Below are 8,598 nucleotides of genomic sequence, written 5' to 3'. Positions count from 1 at the left end.
TAATGCTTGCCAAAGAATTCGCCCTTTTTCGGCGGGTGGTGTACCACCACTACTAACCCAGCAGACAATTGCTGTCGAAAAGAGAGCGGAGAAAAACAGCTGGGGCGTATACGTAATGTGAGGTCAGAGACCATATGATGGTGTAAGTGGAGTAAATCGGTTGAAGTCTGCTGCTTTTTCGGGTGTTTTTTTTTTTGGGCATTAAGACTTTGGGAAATGGGATTTGAAGCCGGAGCTGGCTGCGCATTTCCATGGCCTGCTTGGCTGAGAATCATAATTGGATCCGGTCCAGCATTACGCATTCATGGCCAGCATTTGCCTTCCTACCCCATTTGTTATGGCCCCCATAATTAGACTGGCCTGTTTTCAATATTTATGCCATATCCGTTTCCGCATCTCGGCCCCTAGTAAACACTTGCCCGCGACCGCCATTAACACATTTTGCCGAGGCCAGTTAAACCAATCCCTCGGAATTACTGGCAACCGGAGCCCAAAAACTGACCCGCTAAAAGACAATAAAGTTCAATATTAATGCACCCTTTGACTCGACCGGGCCACTGGGATGAGTTAACCGAATCAAGCGCCATAAAAGCAAGACAAACAGGCTACTTAAAATAAGACCCGAAAAAATTTTAATGATCTGTCATAAAAGCGGCCCCGGTGCCGAGTGGCGAGTGGTAGCGAAAATTGAGCGTTGGCCACATAAAACTGAATTTATTAGGATTGCATACTTTTGAGGGCAATCAAGTAACCAGAGCTCGGTAGAGGATGAAGCAAAGGATCGCCCTTTCCCTCTTTTGGGGGGAAAACTGTTGCTGCCGCTGATCCCGGACCGGACCCAACTTAACTCCGTTGAACTCGGGGCGACAAGACACCAAATCCTTTAAGCACTTCTGCAGTGTGGCGCCGGCTAAAATATCCGCCTTTGTTTGTGTGTGCTGGCAATTAATTCCAAAATCACAATAGCCATAAAGATGATGATGCGACTACAATTTGAATGCCCAGCCGCCGATTCCTCGAAGTCCCATCCTTGCCCTCAAATCCCCGAATCCTCGTCCCGCAGCTGTCAAAGACAGGGCCAAATTGACAACAATGGCGACAAGCGGCGTTCTGGTAATAAGTAGTTTGGCTGCTGCGTCCCCCTCCGCGCCACTGTCCCTGAGCCTCACGGGTGGCGGCCATTAAATCAACGCAGGACATGCCTGGCAGGACACTGCGCCTATTGCCGCACACAATATATCAAAGTTTATGTTGATTTGAGTGGCGCAGCAAACTTTTCGCCGCGAAAAAAATGCCACACACAGCAAAATGTTAATGAAATTCTGTATTAATTCGGTAGTAAATGATATTTTATCTATCTTTAGATATATTTAAATGTTGTAAGACATTTTATTAAAAGAAAAAAACTGTCAGAGTATAATATTATTTTGTGATACATTTTTACAAAGACAATTTAAGCATACTCAGGTTTTTTAGGCCTGATTTTAAAACTTACAAATATGTATATAAATTGTTCCTTTTCTTGTAGCCCTTTAGAAGTAATATTGTTTTAGTATTAGCTTTTATTGCTAAAAATGTTTGTAAAATAATGTGAAACTAAAGTAATTATAATAATACAACTTTTAAAATATTTTCTCCCAGTGCTTACTGGACTGGGACCGAATTTCGTGTTATTGTCTCCTTTTATTGATTTATTTGGTCTGTGTCCTCTTCCTGGCACATTCCTTTTTTATCATTTGCCATTTTATTTGTGTGCTTATTTTTGATTAGATTTATTTATTTTTATTTTCGCTGAGCCGTCGTGGGCGTCGTCGATGAAATTTAATAATTCCACTTAATGCAATAATAATTTCGTCGCCTTTTGTTGCCGGCCACGGGATTGGAATCAGAAGCCCGGTCGCCGGGCATCCCCCTCGCCCATCCGTGCCATCCGTGCCATCGTTGTCGTCATCATTTTTGTGGCCAACGCATAATTTGTGCGAAATTTGTCAGATTGCTGCCACAGCGTCGGACGAGCTCTTAAGGCTGAGTAATGCCGGGAACCGTGGGAACAGGGGAGATCGGGGCTGGCAGAGTCATTTGTAATATGTTTTATTTGACTTGCGGCAGCTGCTTCTCTCAATGAAGGCTAAGTAATTGACGCTCCGAACTCCCGGCGGAGGGGGCGTGGCGAGGAGGCAGCTGATTACAATTAGTTTGGGGAGTTTCGCTAAATTGTTCCCAGCCGGGAAAATTGGCGGAAAATTAGTGGCTAACAGCGCACGATTGGCGCCTTCAATTGGGAGTTGGTATTTATATTCGCCGTTTATATTTCTATTGCCTATAGAAACACGCACCTGACAACTCACTTAAATGTATGTCAAACCTCAGCACTTGGCAACTGGCTGGAAAAAGAAAATACAAAAACACCAGTAGGAATGGTACAAAATTCCAGCGGCCTCTTTTTGACATTTTGAGTGACATTATTTGTGTCAACAATAAAACACTCAGGCAGCAAGAGCGAGATGAAGACGGTAAGTGAAAGGAAAAATGTGCGAGGGCACTGAGAGAAAATTTAAATACCAATACATCATTTTTTAGCACTTGGTTACTGGGCATTAATCATAGACAAGTTTTTCAAAATTTTTTAGATAAGTAAAGATTTTCTAAATTGTTTATAAGAACTTATGTTTTTTGATAGTGTAAAACCATTTAAGTTTCATTTTTGTAGGGCAATAAAATGTTTTAAATACAAATTATAGAAAGATTTTTCAAAAGATATATGAAATGTGTCTGTATTTTATTTAAAGCTGGTGATGTGTACATAGAGAGTTGGCTGCAAATAAGCACAAGTACAAAGTGGAAAGTGAAAATAAGCAGCAGAAGGAAAGCAAACTCAAACCAAGGCCAGCGCAATTTAAAATTCAATAAAACTTCAATCAGCGTTTAAATGTGTGTGTGTGTGTGCGTATGTGTTTGTGTGTCTCTGTGTGTGAGTGTGGCAAGTGGAGAGACAGCGCCCAGCAATTTAAACAAATTGAAAGCAAGCGCAAATAAAAAACAGTTTGTTGCCACTTTTCACATCAATTACGCACTTCAGCCGAAATAGGCGACGAGGATGATGGAAGAGGAGGAGAAGAAAGGCAGCCCGGCAACGACGAAGACGCAGAACGAGTCCTTCGACCCGCCCAACCGCCCATCCGACCCACCGCCCAACCACCCCCTCAATCTCTTCGGCTGCTGCTTCCAGTACAAAAATAACACTTGAAACTAAACGCGCATTCAGGCAACGCCGCTGTCGCTGTCGCAGCCGCTGCCGCAGTCGACGTAACAGCCTGCCACACCCACCAACAACAATTTTCGCCTGCGAACACGGGGCGTATTTTTCCACGTTGTTGTTGCTTTTATCCCATGACCAGCGGGGTGAAAAACGCGAGGGGGAGGGACTCCAATTGCCACCCACAATTTGAATACGTGCCATTTTCCTCTGTCTGTGTGTGTGTGTGCGTGGGCGTGTGTGTTTGTCTATGTTTTCCTTTGCAAAAAGCGAAAGTAAATGTTTGAAAATCGCAAGGAAGGAAAAATCAAGTAAGCATCGGTCGAAAAAGTAAAGCACCGATGGGGGATGACGAAGCTTTGATGCTCTGGGGGATTTTAAAAAGGATGATAACCGATTTCGGAAAAGAAATCAGAACACATAGCTATAAATCCTTTGTATAATATGACCTTGATTGTGGAAAATTTCTCTCATGACAGAAAAATATAAATATTTTAAGAACTAGTGATATGACCCTGACATATAAGATATAATCAAAATAATAATAAAAATATTTGTGAAAAAATATATATTTTCGCCTTAAAATTGTTAAAAATAATCAACACATTCTGTATTAATATTTTAAAAAGTGTACAAGCTTAAAGTAAACTTAAAAGAAAATGCTTAAAACCGAGTGTAAATCATTAACATTACCCTCTGTGCCACTTTAAGTCCTGCTGCTTGTTGTTTCCTTTAAAAAATTCCCAGAACCCAGAGCAAACATAAGCGGAAATCTGCAAGTCTGTACCATGTTTCCCCTGGAGAATCTCGACAAACGCTCCATACCCTTTTCGCAGAGTATTAAAGATGGGAAAAAGCGAAATGCTGGCAAGCTTTTTATTGCGCGTGATAACAAGCGGGGTGGCTGGTGGCCGGAATTGTCCTAAGGTGGCGAAGGACGGGGGGCGTGGCAAATGGCGGAGCGGTACGTAGAACTGAGAGATCTGGCGAACTGGAATCTGGTGGGCCTCTGCTGTCTGGGCAGTGCGCTTTTTGATGTTATTATAGATGACGATGACGATGATGACGGTGACGACAGCGCGTCGCAGATACCCATACACACCCGTACACACTCGCACCCTCAGCCAGTATGATTTAGACTCCTGCCCCTCATTCTAGCCAAAGAACATCCTCATTTTACTGAGAAGACTGCCAATCAAAGTCGCCGCGGCAAATGTCTTGTTCCTTGGTTTGTTCAGGTTGTCAAGGCTCCTCAAGTACATGCGTGTGTGTCTGTGTCTGTGTTCTTTTTACTATGAGTGTGTTCGTTTGACAGCCATTACTTTGTTGCCTAGGTTTTGCCATCGCCATTGACAATATTTTGCTCTGGCTTAAAGGCGCCCGATTCACCAGGAATTTAATTCGCCTCAGGCTGAAATAGGCCTACAAATAGTTGTTTTTCTTTTTGCCATCTAAATCCTTTTTTAAAAGTCAAAGTTTAACATGAATAATATAAAGTAAGACGATTGAAAATAATGGTTTTAAGGTCTGTGCTCATTTTTTCATTACCTTCTCAGCTATTTGTACTATTTACCTTTGGGAAATTAAAGTTTATGATGCTACGAACAAGGGCCATTAAAATAAATGGGGCTAATAATTTGATGGAATACAAAAAAAAAAAAAAACATTATAGATAAACTAAAGCCACAGATTCGTTTCTTCAGCATTAAAGGACTCAACGAGATTCAGAAACCCTTTAAAATCAAGTATTCATAAACAATGAAAAGCTGTTCGGTAATATCGGGCATTTCTTTTAGTAGTGCAGAGAGCTTAAGCGAATGTAGCATCAAGAAATTTGGTATTCATTATTTAATTCGTTGAGCGACATTTGTCAAATCTATGGGAATTACTATTTCCGGCGGACGTTCGTCGCTCGTCGCTTTCTCTGCATTCTCCGCCTTTTCGTCTACCTGAGCTGCGTTTAAGAAAGTACGAAAGAGTCCTTGCTGTCACGGTTATCCTGCTCCGCGGCTGCTGCTGGCGCCTAACAATATGCAATAATAACAATTTACATATTCATGAGACGCCCGACCCGCAAACAGCAGCAGCAACAACACAAGGGCAAGAAGTGTGCGGTGGGTGGTGGGTGGTGCTGCGAGGGCGGAGGTGAAAGTGGAGCGGCGGCAGTTTGCATAAAGAGCAGCAGAGGCCGCTTAAAAAAATCAACAGGGCCCCCTCTACCATCATCGCTTATTGTAAACCCGATTGGGCAGCAGCCCTTTTGTTAAGCCGGGGCGTAACTGTAGCTGTCCAAATATTTATATTTATTCCAACCCATCCACCCACCCCCTGCTCATTTATTTATTTTTCATATTTTTATGATATTTATATTTGGGGCTGGTATTTTGTTTGCCCCGGCAGCGCAAATTTTTGCGCTTCGAATACTTTTGCGAGTTGAATTTTGAATGCTGATTTCAGAGAGGGGGGCTTGGGGTTTTTTGGGGAGGGCGAACTTCAGTGCTGGATGGAAAAGGTTAAGCTACAAGTATTATTTTTAGTTGGGCGCCCACGATTGAGGCTGTGGCCCGTGCTCTTAGCATCCGCAACCGCTCTTTGCGAATCTCGACAAGAACCTACCACAAAAATAAATCAAAACAAAGGCCGTCGTCGAGAGACGTAAGAGCCAAGAGCCAAAAGCAGAGATGAACAGCATCCACATGGCGCTCTTCCGTCTCTCGCGCAGCGACGCCTTTGGGAACAGCGGACTGAACTGTGAATTGAGAACAGAGAACTGAGAACTTGGGAACTTGAGAACTGCGGAGTCCGTTAGTGCAGACAGTCAGGTGCAGACAGTTGACGTGTTCGGTTGACAAAAGCGGAAACGTGCACTAGTCTATTTAACCAAATACAACACAAAAAAAAAAAAATACAAAAAAACATCTGACACACACAGAGCGCTTGAGAGAGCAGGATAGATTGCAGTGGGCGAGCGAGATAGAGAGGTGATAGCCAGCCATAAAAAAAGGGAAAAAACAGCAGCGATGCCAGCAGCAACTAAATAAATGATATGAAAAATGTGAAAATAATTGCGACAACAACTAATACTACCACTGGCAAATAGAGCAAGACAAACAGCAGCAGCAGCAACAACAACAAGCGCCTGTGTGTCCGTGTCCCCGTGTGTGTGCGTGTGTGAGAGAGAGAGAGAGAGAGAGAGCGCGCGAGTGTGTGTGTGTGCGAGTGTTTTGCAACTGTGCCAGTGTAAGTGCGAGTCACATATCAGCAGCAGCAGCAGCAGAAGAAGAAGCATCCGCAGCAGCAGCAGCCGAAGTTCAGTGGAAAAGCGCGCAGCCAAGCAGGAAAATTTGTAAACGAAGTCAGCAGAAGCAGCGCAGCAGCCGCGCAGCAGCAGCGACGCCAGCAGAAGGTAGGGCCAGGACATTTTGCTTTTTCCACAGCGGCAGCATAACTCACCACACCCTGATCCTGCAGGAGGCAGCGCCAGCAGCTGCGCACAGATTTTCCCAGAGAGAAAGCACGAGAGAGAGGTTTTTCTCCCGAGATAAGCGTGCAGCGGGAGAGCGGAGAGAGAACGGAGAGTGCCAGATTAGTGCTGCTTTTCACGTGGAGTCTGTGCCATGCACAGAAATTCCCATCCGTCCATCCATCCAACACAGGTCCCCTTGTCCTTCCCCCTTCTCCCTTCCCCCTTCACTTTCCCACTGCCTTTCCACCCACTGCCTCGCAATAAAAAGTAGTAGAAAAAAACATACACAAAAAAGTTATGAAAGTTCGGTCCAATTGTCTTTGGTGATTTTTCATAGCCCACTTTTGTGGGCCACGCTACTTGGCCCGGGGGATAGAAAACAGCTCAAGTAATTGCTTTAAATTGACACAATGTGTAAACAAAGCTGCGGAAAATTCAATTTCCACACCAGCCTGACCTTGCTCCGGATTGGTAAAATTCCATTTGGGATTCCTCGACAATTACGGGTAAACTGCTAATGCAACGCGTTTGATAAACTCTCGCACACACACACACATACACACATGCAGGCCGAAGGATGCCAATAAAAATGTAGGATACTGTGTCACACACACACTGATTGTGTGTGAATGTATGACCGTGCTAGTGTTTCAGGGTGTGTGTTTGTGTGTACGTGTAAATGACCGGAAGCTGTGCTCAAGTGCTCCCTGGCAAGCGAGGAGGCTACTTTGGCCAGAAGTCTCCTTTCTTTTTATTCGGAGGCTCTTTCTTGTGCTCCTTGCAACGAAGAAGCACTTCAATTGTCAAATTGCTCTTGCTTATTGTTGCAATAGTTCTGCTGATGGACAGGTTTTCCCGTTTTCCCGCTTTCCCTGCTCGCCGCCGGCTCCTTTCACTTGTTTTTAAAGCGATTCCCGCAGACATAGTCGTTTTTTATGGGCGTCGTCCTGTCGTCTTTTGCAGTTCTTCTTGCTCAACCAAAGCCGGGCAAAACGAAACAATCAACACGGAAGCAGATTCCTTGTTGTTCTTCACTCCTGTCGTTGCTTTTTCTGTTTTCTTTTTTTTTTTTGCGCTGGGTAGTGCTGTGTTGGTTGTTGTTCTGAGCCGTTGTGTTGTTTTTTCTATGCCGGGCTGTGTACAAATCAGCGTGGCCTAGTGCGCTGCTTGAGCTGGGTGCTTTTGTGCCGTGAAATGCGAGTTTTATGGCGGAGTGCCTGAGCTTCATCGGGTTGACATTTAAGTTGTTTCTTTCCCGTCATTCAGTGTGTGCATGTGCGTCTGGCTTGGGAAAGTTCAAAAGTCAGCCAAGTTCTGGGAATTCCTGTTCCCTGGCGAACTTTTACCACTCAACGTGCACGGGGCGTATGAGCAATGCGAAGCGCATACGCCCCATGCACGTCGTTCTGTCAAGCTAAAAGCCACATCTTTCGCCAATCAATTGAATTAAACTCGGGGCCAAATTGCAATGAACGTGGCAGGCAGCAGTGGAAAATGGAAAACTGAAAATTGAAAATTGCATTTTCCTCCCGGCCCAAGCAAATTGAAAGCTGTCATCGAGCCTGATTCACCGCCAACTCAACAAGGGGGCAAGCCGAAGTCAGAATTTCATAAACAGGACAACTGAAAATGTTGCGATAGACACACACTGATACACAGACACTTGACGTTGGGCTAGACAAAGGCAAAAAGGCAATTATAGAAATACAGACGAGAGCGGCAACAAATAATAAAAGCAAGTTGCCATAGACAATCACAACAACCACGGGGGAAAATGGCAAGATTGGAGGGGACGCTGGCAACGATGTTGACGACAAGTAGCTGCAAAAGTTCTGCGACGTTTTGCGCATATTAAACAAAGTTGACGACAGCGACG

This window comes from Drosophila gunungcola, chromosome 3R (genome assembly GCF_025200985.1).
Source record: "Drosophila gunungcola strain Sukarami chromosome 3R, Dgunungcola_SK_2, whole genome shotgun sequence".
Taxonomy (NCBI): domain Eukaryota; kingdom Metazoa; phylum Arthropoda; class Insecta; order Diptera; family Drosophilidae; genus Drosophila; species Drosophila gunungcola.
Note: the sequence above shows the minus strand (reverse complement) of the source record.